General features: G+C 36.9%; 1 protein-coding gene across 1 annotated transcript in view; it reads right to left on the reverse strand.

Moving 5' to 3' along the window:
- The window catches only part of LOC148128328 (vomeronasal type-2 receptor 26-like), a 343174-nt gene that overhangs the window by 199809 nt on the left and 128483 nt on the right, over positions 1 to 14882 (reverse strand). The window lies entirely within an intron of this gene.

Genomic DNA, 14882 nt, shown 5'->3' on the forward strand with positions numbered 1-14882 from the left:
AAAAGAGTGGGTGAACCTCCAGAATAAGAGACTACCTGAATTAGAGGCCCACCAATTAAGGTTTGGATGGCACAGTTATTTATGGTATGAATATAGTTAAGGTTGATTTTAATAATCACTTGGCTAGAAGTGCAATACTAAGAGTTTGGAATAAATATAAAAGAAAGTTCCGTACAAATTTGCCTCTTTGGATGTCCCCACCCACTCAAGGAGTTTTTTTTTTTTTAAAGAAGAAGAATTGGTAGTGAAGACAGACAGATGGACGTATGGTAACATATTATCTTTCAACTCTGGTGAATTACATTAAAGTTGAGGGAAGAATTTGAATTAGAGAGTTATGCTTGGCATTGCTTTACATATCAACAACTGAAAGAACGATTTAAATTGGATAAAAAAGAGTTGTGGGTTTGATTTTACTAAAAATGAAATGGTAATCTTACTGCCTGGTAGTGATGATGGGTTTTCTGCTAAAATAAAACAAGATCATACACACATTTGAAAGGAAATCAGGAACCCCTTAACTGTGGAGTCTGTCTGGCAAGAACAAATAATTCTCATCCACAAGAAGTATGCATGCATAAATCTTGTAACAATCCTGGCTAATTAGAGAGCTGATAAAAGTAACATGAGTTAGACAACTGGGAGACCTCAGCTAATAGTTAGGAATAGAGATGGCCTGCAGCAAATCAAATGTGTATTAGATAACTGCTAGGCCAGTCATTAGCTAAGACTTGGGAATAGGGATAGCTAGAGACCAATAGAACAAATTTATTTATTTATTTTATTTGATTTGATTTGTCAATTGTTTACAAGATAATAAGTATAAGTGTATACATAGTTATGAATACATAAAATGGGTACATATAAGAAAAATAAAAGAAACAATAGCACAAGGACGGTAGGCATGTTGGTGCGCTTATGCACGCCCCCTAGAGACCTCTTAGGAAAGGGGTGAGGTCAAATTTTAGAATTATTATTAAAATGTTTATTAGATGGTATTTCTTATTATCTCACTTTGCCTCACCTTCTCCTTTAGTGAAAATGTATAAAAGTTACACTATCCTTTGTTCTTGGCTCTTGGCATTTTGACCAGGAGCCCCTTTCCTTGAATAAAAAGCAATCCAATAAAAATCAATCAGAAAAATTGCACCTTGTGTCTGGCATCCATCATTGGCTTCAGCACCAGACTCAGAGCCAAATTGGGGAGAATAGGGTCAATATTGCTAAGATTTATAAAATGTTATTGAAATTAAATTTGGAAAGGGAACATGTAAAACATTTTGTGATTCAGTGAACAAGGAATTTTCAATATAATGTGATGCTTGAACAATGGAAACATATGTGGTTGAAAGCTTTTATATTTACACTAAACTATAATTTAAAAGAAAACTTTTATAAAATAATGTATCACTGGTATTTAACACCAGATAAATTATCTAGAGTGTATAAAGGTATTTCAAATGAATTTTGGAAGTGCCAAAGAAAGAAGGAACGTTTTACCATTTATGGTGGATATGTAATAAAGCAAAGAAATTTGGGGTAAGATATTATAATACAGAAAATTCTTAAAACAAAAATAAAAATGAAACCAGAAACTTTTCTTTTGGGTTTGGAAACTTGGAGAAAAAATTTGGAACTTTTATCTTATATATGTTGACACACAAAAATGGAAGGACACTTTGATTCCCATTATACGAATGGCTAGAGAAGCTGATGAAGATGGCAGAAATGGCTAAATTGACCATTTTGGTTAAAGCAGAGAATATAAGTACTTGGTTTGCACATGGAGACCGCTTGTGAACTTTGTGTTTAAAGTGGAAAAAAATGAAAAGTTGATTTTGGGTTTTACCGATTAGGCTGATGTTTTTCTAGAAATGGCTAGTTTATATTATTATAAGAAAACAAATACTTGTAGTTTAATGTTATTGCTTTTTTTTTTACTTGAACAGAGGGAGTTGGAAGTCATTGTTTCTTCTTTTCTTTTCCCCAATTTCTCCTCACTTTCCTCTCCCCCTTCCCCCCTTCTACTGTGTCTTCCTATTTACTTTTGTGTTTTATCTTATAACCTAGTCAAAAATGTTAAACTGAAAACAAGGTGTGTTTATTATTTCAAGGAGGGGATTTTCTTATTTTGTTCCTTATTTTATTTAGTTTATTTTTAAGGTATTGTTTTAAAGGATTGGGTTCAATATCAGTGTTTCTATACATATACAATGTATTTGTGTATGTATAGAAAGTTGAGGCTTTATAAAATTTCTTTTTTTTTTTGAAATAGCCATGTTTAAATCCTCCCACACATCAAGATCTGCAGTGCTGCCTCACCAATGTGAGGCTCATAGTTTCCCTCAGAGGAATGAATGGGAATGCATAGGATGTGCACACATAGAAGGTGGAGAGAGCATGGAAGCCAATGGTGTCTTGCAGGAGCTGCAACCCAATGGACCCCACTGGGGCTCTGCAACCCATGTTGTGCAGGTGGGTCCAAGCACTGGGACTGCCAGGTCAGCCCTCCAAGCAGCAAGCAGAGATGGAGGCATGGGAGTGAGGTAGGGGATCAGGCTTGCTGATTGCACCGGGTGGCCACCCACTCACCTGCCCACTCTATCCCACCATCTGCTTTTTCTTGTCCATGGCCATCTTAGCTGGAACAGGGCAAGTGGCTGTGTGGCCCCCTTGCAGGCCAAATTTCATGCCACCCTCCATGCATCTTCTTCCATTTGTTACTATTGCTGCCACCACAGGGCTCAGCCAGTGCTGTCCAAACCTCTTCCTCCAGCAGGAGCCCTGCTGTCCCCAAACCCTTCCCCCAACCCAGGATGCCCAGACTGTGCAAGGAGAGTGATCCAGCAGCAGCAGTCAGGAGGAGGAGGAGGAGGCAAATGGGCCCAGGCATCCCCTCAGGGAAGTGGGGTTGGGCTGTGGAGTCCGTTGATACCCTTTGTGGCCTGAGAAGGTCAATGAGGCTCCTCCAGTGGATCAGCTGGTCCCACCCCACAACATGAGGGACCACATCCACCCTGGCCATGCTCACCCAGACACCCATGCTCCCCCGGCTCCCCTGTGGGCAACAAGAATCCTGATCTGGCGCTCAATGAAATGGAGTTTGACAGCCCTGCCTTAGCTCATGTTGAGTCAGATTCATCCCACATGTTCCTTCAGTAGAGCTCAAGAGGATTGCATCCCATCCAAGGCCTCAGTAGCTTTCCTATTCCAGGAAGTGTCTGAGGCCTCAGAAGGACTATGCAGCAGAGCCTGGGGTATAATCCCCAGTTCCCTTTGGAACCCCATCAGTCACTAAGAGTGGACGGGCCTCCCTGCATTGAGGGGCAGCATAAAACTCACCAGGTCATGATCTGGTCAGGACAAAAGGGACCAGGGTAGCTCCTCCTCAGATCACACTGGAAGTGGTCTGTTTTAAATTGAGCCAAGTAGGATGGAGGCCATGTTCAAATGCCTCTAAGGCCTGTGTGAGGGATGGCAAATGGACATTGCTCAAGAGCATAAGTCTGCTCTGTGAATTAGAAGAAGGGACTCAAACATTTTTTCCATTCTGTTGCATGAAGAGAAGCTGTTGCCAAGGGGATAGGACAGTGGGTGTTGGGTATAACAATGATACACCAACTAAGTTTGGGTGAATAAATATATAAACCAAGATTTGGGTGTTTGTAACTTGTAGCTTTAAGCACAAAACTGCTGGTAATTAACTAATTGAGGGTGCGGTTACAAACGGCAATAAAAGGCAGTAAGAGAAACGTAACCCCTCTCTGCTTGTTATCTGCTTGCTACTGTTTGTTTGCTACTGTTTGCTACAACTGTTTGAATACCTGAACGAAAGGACTATTTCATTGATGTGCTGATATCCTGTGAATACTCAGCGTTGTCTTCAAAAGGAAAGGTATCAGAGGAGAAGATATCTTTACAAGCAGATAAGGATATAGAACTGACTAGTAAATGGACTAAGTTACTGAATGGATATATTTGTGAATGACATATGGACTGATTGACAATGTTTAAACTCTAATTGGATTAAACAACTATTTAAACTACAAACAGTGTTTGTCATCAGTGTGTGTAAACTCTAGGGCCCTTCCTCTCTCATTTGGCTGCCTGGCTTGACTGCTGCTGCACATTCTGTTTTGGGGGTTTGTCCCCAAACACTAACATTGGTTATGGGCCCAGTGAGCACAGTCTAACTAACCATGATATAGCAGTGAGAGTTGGTGTGAGTTGCACATTACTGTAAAAAACAAAGTGTTTTTCATTAGTTTTTAAATAGTTTCATATCTGAAGAGCAATGGCACAAGTAAATTTGCCAAATCTGTCCATGATATCCAGACTAGATGGAACAAACTATGTTTCATGGTCAATGAAATGTAGTTTACTTCTATGAAGAGAAGGTTTGTGGGACATAATAACAAACCCACCAGATGTGACTAACTTAGATCCTAATGTTCAGGAGGATGACAAAAAGATACAAGACTATAAACGAAAGAATGAGCAGGCTTTATGCATCATAGGACTGTCTCTCTCTGACCAGCAACTTATCCATATCCGTGGAGAGGAAAACGCTGCAAACTGCTGGGAGAACCTCAGGAAGATATATGTTCGGGACAGTGTAGGAGCTCATATATATCTTACACGCAAACTATTTCGAACACATCTTAAGAAGAATGGAGACATGTTAACTCATTTAAATTGTATGAAGAGCATTTTTCAGGAATTACAAGAAAAAGAGCTTATATTTAATGAGTTGCAACAAGTATACATCATACTGTCTTCATTAGATCAAAGCTATGATGATTATGTGACTGCTTTAGAAATATTGCCAAAAGATAGTTTATCATTAACCGAGATTACCGGCAGGCTATTAGAAGAAGCCAGAAGAAGGTGTGAACATGACCAGCTGAGAGAAGATAAACCTAATAAAGAAGAGAAATTATCTTCAAAGCTTGAAAGAAACCAACTAAGTAAATTAAAGCACCCGGAAGAAGAGAATTTATCTTCGACGGCATACACAATTAAAAAGTGTTTTAATTGTGGAGGCAGAGGACATTTGGCAAGATTCTGCAGAAAAGAAAAAAGCCAGAATGTAAAAAAGCCAAAGAAATCCTTTGAACTAGCCACGTTTAGCAACTGTGATGTGAAGAATGATTTATGGGTGGTGGACAGTGGTGCATCCCACTGCATCACGAGAGATAAGACAAAATTTATAAAAATGTCTACAAGCTCTCAACATATATCACTTGCTAATGGCTGGAACCTCAAGGCCAAGGGAGAAGGTATTGCATACTGTCCATGCTTAAACCAGGATATAAAAATGTTGTATGTACCACAGTTAAAGGTGAACTTGCTTTCTGTAAGGGTATTAGACAAACTAGGTTATGTAATTACATTTAAGGATAATAATTGCATAATTGAAAAAGATAACAAAAGGGTAACTGCAGCTTTAAATGGAACATTGTATGTATTACATGATAGTAAGAAAGGGGAGGCACAGACTGTATTTAACAATATAAAGCCTCATAATGAATGTATCCATTTATTGCATAGGTGTTTGGGGCATGTAAATTTTAAAATGCTAAAACGTACAGTAGAGTTATCTGATGGAATAAGGTTAAAACCTTGTGATAAATATTTGCGTTGTAATGTCTGCTGTGAAGATAAGAGTAAAATATTGCCTGCAAATAGGCTAAATGGTTTCAAAACTAAAGAACCTTTAGAAGTAGTATTTGCAGACATTATAGGTCCAAAGAAACCCAGTATGGGGGTGCTCGATATATACTGAGCATTATGGACCATTATTCTAGATATGGGTTTTGCTACCTAATGAAAAGCAAAACTGAAACATATCAACATTTCTTCAACTGGTTAAAATTTGCAGAAAGAAAGACTAAACGGCAAATGATAACCCTGGTGACAGATAATGGTACGGAATTTGTTAACACCAAATTCCAGAATAGATTAAAGGTAGCTGGAATAGAGCACAAGAAATCTGCACCATACAGACACACAACACAACGCATTTATTGAGAGAAGAGGCCAAACACTACAGGCAATGGTTAGAACAATGTTAACTGATTCTGGATTACCTGATTCTTTGTGGGGGAGGCCACAATGTGTGCTAATAACATATTGAACAACGTTGTTAACACAACTACTGGTGAAATACCATTCACCATGTGGCATGGCAGGAAGCCTGATCTGAGTTACCTGCACACATTTGGTGCACCAGCATGGGTGCATATCCCTACACAAATCAGGCGTAAAGGGCAACACAGAGCTAAACAATTATTCTTCGTTGGTTACCAAGCAAACCATAGGGCATATAGATTTTGGGAGAAAGGCACATCTAAGGTGTTATGTAGTGCCAATGCCCAATTTCTAGAGCACGTAGGATGGGATAAGTTAGAACAGGATAACAATAAAGAAGTAATTATTGAATCCTATAGAAATCTCATTAATTATCCCTGTAACTTTAAGAATAAAGTAAAGAGAGAAATACAGGCAGAGATAGAGCCCATAAAGGAAGAAATAGTACCAATAGCTGAGCAAGCTGAGGAACAGGAACAGGTAGTAATTCAAAAAGTCCTCATACAAGCCCTGTAATTCCCAGAAGAACTACACGAATATCTAGACCGCCTGATAGATACCAGGCTAACACAGTGTGCCAGATTAATAAAGTTCCATATACTGTAGATGAAATAAAAATGTATCCTACTAAAGATAAGGAAAGTTGGTATGCAGCAATGAATAAGGAATTGAAATCCTTAAAGGATATGAAAGTATATGAAAATGCGAGATTACCTGTTGATATAAAACCCATTGGCTGCAAATGGATTTTTAAGATAAAAACTGATAAAGATGGTAATATAATCCATAAGGCACGATTAGTAGCCCAAGGTTTTAGACAAAATGCCAATGACTATGATGAGGTATTTGCACCTAGCCTTAAAGCAGCAACATTAAGGGCAGCTTTAGTGTGGGCAGCAAGCAAGAAATATATAGTCAACCATCTAGATGTAGAAACTGCTTACTTGCACGCTCCACTAAGACATACTGTATACATGAAAAAACCTATTGGATTTAAAGGTGAAAATAATAATAATGATTATTGGTTGTTAAAAAAGAGCCTCTATGGTCTTAAACAATCAGGCTATGAATGGAACCAGTATATTGTAAAGGAACTAAACAATATAGGGTTTAAAGCTGATTTAGCCGATTCATGTCTATTTAAAAGGGAGACAAATGGGAAAATATCATTATTACTATTATTCACAGATGATATTGCTTTGATTACAGAAACTAATGATGAAGCCAATAAAATAATAGCATCATTAGCTAAGAAAATAAAAATCAAGCAATTAGGGGAGATAAAGAAATATCTAGGTTTGAATATACTGAAAACACAGAAAGGTTTTAAGATATCTCAGGAGGATAAGATATCTAAATTGCTAATAGATTATAAGATGGAACTTTGTAAGACTGCAAAGACTCCAATGAGTCAGGATATTTGCAAAATGGATGCTCAAAGTCCCAAATTTGATAAGGTAATATATCAATCTTTGATTGGTAGCTTATCATACATTAGCAATTGGTCAAGGCCAGATATAGCTTATTGTGTTAATCAGCTGTACGACATAATAATGATCCACTTCAATGTCATTGGAAAGCATTAAAAGAATTTTAAGATATCTTAAAGGAACATTACACCATGCACTGTATCTAGAACCAAAAGGTGATCTAATACTGAGTGCTTATGCAGATGCTAGTTTTGCATCAGAAAGAGACACAAGAAAGTCGACTTGGAAACAGCCATAATGCTGGGTAAGACATTAATAGGTTGGAAGTCAATAAGACAACAGCATATAAGTTTGTCTACTATGGAAGCAGAATTCTCCTGTTTGTCGTTATTATGTACTGAATTAATCATGTATAAGCAGATGATGAATGACATGGGATTAACTGTAAATTATCCTATAATTGTACATGAAGATAATCAGGCAGCAATTCAAATGGCCACAAATATTGCAGTAAAAACTAGGAGCAAGCATACAGATTTAAGGTACTTAAACGTTAGACAATCTGTAAAGAGTAAAATGATACAGCTGGAGTACTGCATGTCGGAGAACAATATAGCTGATAACTTTACTAAAGCCCAAGGTGCCATAAAGCACCAAGAGAGTTATGTAAAGTATGGTTTTAGATTGTAAGGGTATTATATATTTATATCACCCAAAAGGGGAGAATGTTGGGTATAACATTGATACACCAACTAAGTTTGGGTGAATAAATATATAAACCAAGGTTTGGGTGTTTGTAACTTGTAGCTTTAAGCACAAAACTGCTTGTAATTAACTAATTAAGGGTGCGGTTACAAACAGCAATAAAAGGCAGTAAGAGAAACGTAACCCCTCTCTGCTTTTTATCTGCTTGCTACTGTTTTGTTTGCTACTGTTTGCTACAACTGTTTGAATACCTGAACGAAAGGACTATTTCATTGATGTGCTGATATCCTGTGAATACTCAGCGTTGTCTTCAAAGGGAAAGGTATCAGAGGAGAAGATATCTTTACAAGAAGATAAGGATATAGAACTGACTAGTAAATGGACTAAGTTACTGAATGGATATATTTGTGAATGACATATGGACTGATTGACAATGTTTAAACTCTAATTGGATTAAACAACTATTTAAACTACAAACAGTGTTTGTCATCAGTGTGTGTAAACTCTAGGGCCCTTCCTCTCTCATTTGGCTGCCTGGCTTGACTGCTGCTGCACATTCTGTTTTGGGGGTTTGTCCCCAAACACTAACAACATCTTCAGAAGAATGGAGACATGTTAACTCATTTAAATTGTATGAAGAGCATTTTTCAGGAATTACAAGAAAAAGAGCTTATATTTAATGAGTTGCAACAAGTATACATCATACTGTCTTCATTAGATCAAAGCTATGATGATTATGTGACTGCTTTAGAAGTATTGCCAAAAGATAGTTTATCATTAACCGAGATTACCGGCAGGCTATTAGAAGAAGCCAGAAGAAGGTGTGAACGTGACCAGCTGAGAGAAGATAAACCTAATAAAGAAAAGAAATTATCTTCAAAGCTTGAAAGAAACCAACTAAGTAAATTAAAGCACCCGGAAGAAGAGAATTTATTAGAAGAAGTGTTTTAATTGTGGAGGCAGAGGACATTTGGCAAGATTCTGCAGAAAAGAAAAAAGCCAGAATGTAAAAAAGCCAAAGAAATCCTTTGAACTAGCCACGTTTAGCAACTGTGATGTGAAGAATGATTTATGGGTGGTGGACAGTGGTGCATCCCACTGCATCACGAGAGATAAGACAAAATTTATAAAAATGTCTACAAGCTCTCAACATATATCACTTGCTAATGGCTGGAACCTCAAGGCCAAGGGAGAAGGTATTGCATACTGTCCATGCTTAAACCAGGATATAAAAATGTTGTATGTACCACAGTTAAAGGTGAACTTGCTTTCTGTAAGGGTATTAGACAAACTAGGTTATGTAATTACATTTAAGGATAATAATTGCATAATTGAAAAAGATAACAAAAGGGTAACTGCAGCTTTAAATGGAACATTGTATGTATTACATGATAGTAAGAAAGGGGAGGCACAGACTGTATTTAACAATATAAAGCCTCATAATGAATGTATCCATTTATTGCATAGGTGTTTGGGGCATGTAAATTTTAAAATGCTAAAACGTACAGTAGAGTTATCTGATGGAATAAGGTTAAAACCTTGTGATAAATATTTGCGTTGTAATGTCTGCTGTGAAGATAAGAGTAAAATATTGCCTGCAAATAGGCTAAATGGTTTCAAAACTAAAGAACCTTTAGAAGTAGTATTTGCAGACATTATAGGTCCAAAGAAACCCAGTATGGGGGTGCTCGATATATACTGAGCATTATGGACCATTATTCTAGATATGGGTTTTGCTACCTAATGAAAAGCAAAACTGAAACATATCAACATTTCTTCAACTGGTTAAAATTTGCAGAAAGAAAGACTAAACGGCAAATGATAACCCTGGTGACAGATAATGGTACGGAATTTGTTAACACCAAATTCCAGAATAGATTAAAGGTAGCTGGAATAGAGCACAAGAAATCTGCACCATACAGACCACAACACAACGCATTTATTGAGAGAAGAGGCCAAACACTACAGGCAATGGTTAGAACAATGTTAACTGATTCTGGATTACCTGATTCTTTGTGGGGAGGCCACAATGTGTGCTAATAACATATTGAACAACGTTGTTAACACAACTACTGGTGAAATACCATTCACCATGTGGCATGGCAGGAAGCCTGATCTGAGTTACCTGCACACATTTGGTGCACCAGCATGGGTGCATATCCCTACACAAATCAGGCGTAAAGGGCAACACAGAGCTAAACAATTATTCTTCGTTGGTTACCAAGCAAACCATAGGGCATATAGATTTTGGGAGAAAGGCACATCTAAGGTGTTATGTAGTGCCAATGCCCAATTTCTAGAGCACGTAGGATGGGATAAGTTAGAACAGGATAACAATAAAGAAGTAATTATTGAATCCTATAGAAATCTCATTAATTATCCCTGTAACTTTAAGAATAAAGTAAAGAGAGAAATACAGGCAGAGATAGAGCCCATAAAGGAAGAAATAGTACCAATAGCTGAGCAAGCTGAGGAACAGGAACAGGTAGTAATTCAAAAAAGTCCTCATACAAGCCCTGTAATTCCCAGAAGAACTACACGAATATCTAGACCGCCTGATAGATACCAGGCTAACACAGTGTGCCAGATTAATAAAGTTCCATATACTGTAGATGAAATAAAAATGTATCCTACTAAAGATAAGGAAAGTTGGTATGCAGCAATGAATAAGGAATTGAAATCCTTAAAGGATATGAAAGTATATGAAAATGCGAGATTACCTGTTGATATAAAACCCATTGGCTGCAAATGGATTTTTAAGATAAAAACTGAAAAAGATGGTAATATAATCCATAAGGCACGATTAGTAGCCCAAGGTTTTAGACAAAATGCCAATGACTATGATGAGGTATTTGCACCTAGCCTTAAAGCAGCAACATTAAGGGCAGCTTTAGTGTGGGCAGCAAGCAAGAAATATATAGTCAACCATCTAGATGTAGAAACTGCTTACTTGCACGCTCCACTAAGACATACTGTATACATGAAAAAACCTATTGGATTTAAAGGTGAAAATAATAATGATTATTGGTTGTTAAAAAAGAGCCTCTATGGTCTTAAACAATCAGGCTATGAATGGAACCAGTATATTGTAAAGGAACTAAACAATATAGGGTTTAAAGCTGATTTAGCCGATTCATGTCTATTTAAAAGGGAGACAAATGGGAAAATATCATTATTACTATTATTCACAGATGATATTGCTTTGATTACAGAAACTAATGATGAAGCCAATAAAATAATAGCATCATTAGCTAAGAAAATAAAAATCAAGCAATTAGGGAGATAAAGAAATATCTAGGTTTGAATATACTGAAAACACAGAAAGGTTTTAAGATATCTCAGGAGGATAAGATATCTAAATTGCTAATAGATTATAAGATGGAACTTTGTAAGACTGCAAAGACTCCAATGAGTCAGGATATTTGCAAAATGGATGCTCAAAGTCCCAAATTTGATAAGGTAATATATCAATCTTTGATTGGTAGCTTATCATACATTAGCAATTGGTCAAGGCCAGATATAGCTTATTGTGTTAATCAGCTGGCACGACATAATAATGATCCACTTCAATGTCATTGGAAAGCATTAAAAGAATTTTAAGATATCTTAAAGGAACATTACACCATGCACTGTATCTAGAACCAAAAGGTGATCTAATACTGAGTGCTTATGCAGATGCTAGTTTTGCATCAGAAAGAGACACAAGAAAGTCGACTTGGAAACAGCCATAATGCTGGGTAAGACATTAATAGGTTGGAAGTCAATAAGACAACAGCATATAAGTTTGTCTACTATGGAAGCAGAATTCTCCTGTTTGTCGTTATTATGTACTGAATTAATCATGTATAAGCAGATGATGAATGACATGGGATTAACTGTAAATTATCCTATAATTGTACATGAAGATAATCAGGCAGCAATTCAAATGGCCACAAATATTGCAGTAAAAACTAGGAGCAAGCATACAGATTTAAGGTACTTAAACGTTAGACAATCTGTAAAGAGTAAAATGATACAGCTGGAGTACTGCATGTCGGAGAACAATATAGCTGATAACTTTACTAAAGCCCAAGGTGCCATAAAGCACCAAGAGAGTTATGTAAAGTATGGTTTTAGATTGTAAGGGTATTATATATTTATATCACCCAAAAGGGGAGAATGTTGGGTATAACATTGATACACCAACTAAGTTTGGGTGAATAAATATATAAACCAAGGTTTGGGTGTTTGTAACTTGTAGCTTTAAGCACAAAACTGCTTGTAATTAACTAATTAAGGGTGCGGTTACAAACAGCAATAAAAGGCAGTAAGAGAAACGTAACCCTCTCTGCTTTTTATCTGCTTGCTACTGTTTTGTTTGCTACTGTTTGCTACAACTGTTTGAATACCTGAACGAAAGGACTATTTCATTGATGTGCTGATATCCTGTGAATACTCAGCGTTGTCTTCAAAGGGAAAGGTATCAGAGGAGAAGATATCTTTACAAGAAGATAAGGATATAGAACTGACTAGTAAATGGACTAAGTTACTGAATGGATATATTTGTGAATGACATATGGACTGATTGACAATGTTTAAACTCTAATTGGATTAAACAACTATTTAAACTACAAACAGTGTTTGTCATCAGTGTGTGTAAACTCTAGGGCCCTTCCTCTCTCATTTGGCTGCCTGGCTTGACTGCTGCTGCACATTCTGTTTTGGGGTTTGTCCCCAAACACTAACAACATCTTCAGAAGAATGGAGACATGTTAACTCATTTAAATTGTATGAAGAGCATTTTTCAGGAATTACAAGAAAAAGAGCTTATATTTAATGAGTTGCAACAAGTATACATCATACTGTCTTCATTAGATCAAAGCTATGATGATTATGTGACTGCTTTAGAAGTATTGCCAAAAGATAGTTTATCATTAACCGAGATTACCGGCAGGCTATTAGAAGAAGCCAGAAGAAGGTGTGAACGTGACCAGCTGAGAGAAGATAAACCTAATAAAGAAAAGAAATTATCTTCAAAGCTTGAAAGAAACCAACTAAGTAAATTAAAGCACCCGGAAGAAGAGAATTTATTAGAAGAAGTGTTTTAATTGTGGAGGCAGAGGACATTTGGCAAGATTCTGCAGAAAAGAAAAAGCCAGAATGTAAAAAAGCCAAAGAAATCCTTTGAACTAGCCACGTTTAGCAACTGTGATGTGAAGAATGATTTATGGGTGGTGGACAGTGGTGCATCCCACTGCATCACGAGAGATAAGACAAAATTTATAAAAATGTCTACAAGCTCTCAACATATATCACTTGCTAATGGCTGGAACCTCAAGGCCAAGGGAGAAGGTATTGCATACTGTCCATGCTTAAACCAGGATATAAAAATGTTGTATGTACCACAGTTAAAGGTGAACTTGCTTTCTGTAAGGGTATTAGACAAACTAGGTTATGTAATTACATTTAAGGATAATAATTGCATAATTGAAAAAGATAACAAAAGGGTAACTGCAGCTTTAAATGGAACATTGTATGTATTACATGATAGTAAGAAAGGGGAGGCACAGACTGTATTTAACAATATAAAGCCTCATAATGAATGTATCCATTTATTGCATAGACGTTTGGGGCATGTAAATTTTAAAATGCTAAAACGTACAGTAGAGTTATCTGATGGAATAAGGTTAAAACCTTGTGATAAATATTTGCGTTGTAATGTCTGCTGTGAAGATAAGAGTAAAATATTGCCTGCAAATAGGCTAAATGGTTTCAAAACTAAAGAACCTTTAGAAGTAGTATTTGCAGACATTATAGGTCCAAAGAAACCCAGTATGGGGGGTGCTCGATATATACTGAGCATTATGGACCATTATTCTAGATATGGGTTTTGCTACCTAATGAAAAGCAAAACTGAAACATATCAACATTTCTTCAACTGGTTAAAATTTGCAGAAAGAAAGACTAAATGGCAAATGATAACCCTGGTGACAGATAATGGTACGGAATTTGTTAACACCAAATTCCAGAATAGATTAAAGGTAGCTGGAATAGAGCACAAGAAATCTGCACCATACAGACCACAACACAACGCATTTATTGAGAGAAGAGGCCAAACACTACAGGCAATGGTTAGAACAATGTTAACTGATTCTGGATTACCTGATTCTTTGTGGGGGGAGGCCACAATGTGTGCTAATAACATATTGAACAACGTTGTTAACACAACTACTGGTGAAATACCATTCACCATGTGGCATGGCAGGAAGCCTGATCTGAGTTACCTGCACACATTTGGTGCACCAGCATGGGTGCATATCCCTACACAAATCAGGCGTAAAGGGCAACACAGAGCTAAACAATTATTCTTCGTTGGTTACCAAGCAAACCATAGGGCATATAGATTTTGGGAGAAAGGCACATCTAAGGTGTTATGTAGTGCCAATGCCCAATTTCTAGAGCACGTAGGATGGGATAAGTTAGAACAGGATAACAATAAAGAAGTAATTATTGAATCCTATAGAAATCTCATTAATTATCCCTGTAACTTTAAGAATAAAGTAAAGAGAGAAATACAGGCAGAGATAGAGCCCATAAAGGAAGAAATAGTACCAATAGCTGAGCAAGCTGAGGAACAGGAACAGGTAGTAATTCAAAAAAGTCCTCATACAAGCCCTG

This window comes from Pseudonaja textilis, chromosome 1 (assembly GCF_049901715.1).
Source record: "Pseudonaja textilis isolate UNSWEBS1 chromosome 1, rPseTex1.2, whole genome shotgun sequence".
Classification (NCBI taxonomy): Eukaryota; Metazoa; Chordata; class Lepidosauria; order Squamata; family Elapidae; genus Pseudonaja; species Pseudonaja textilis.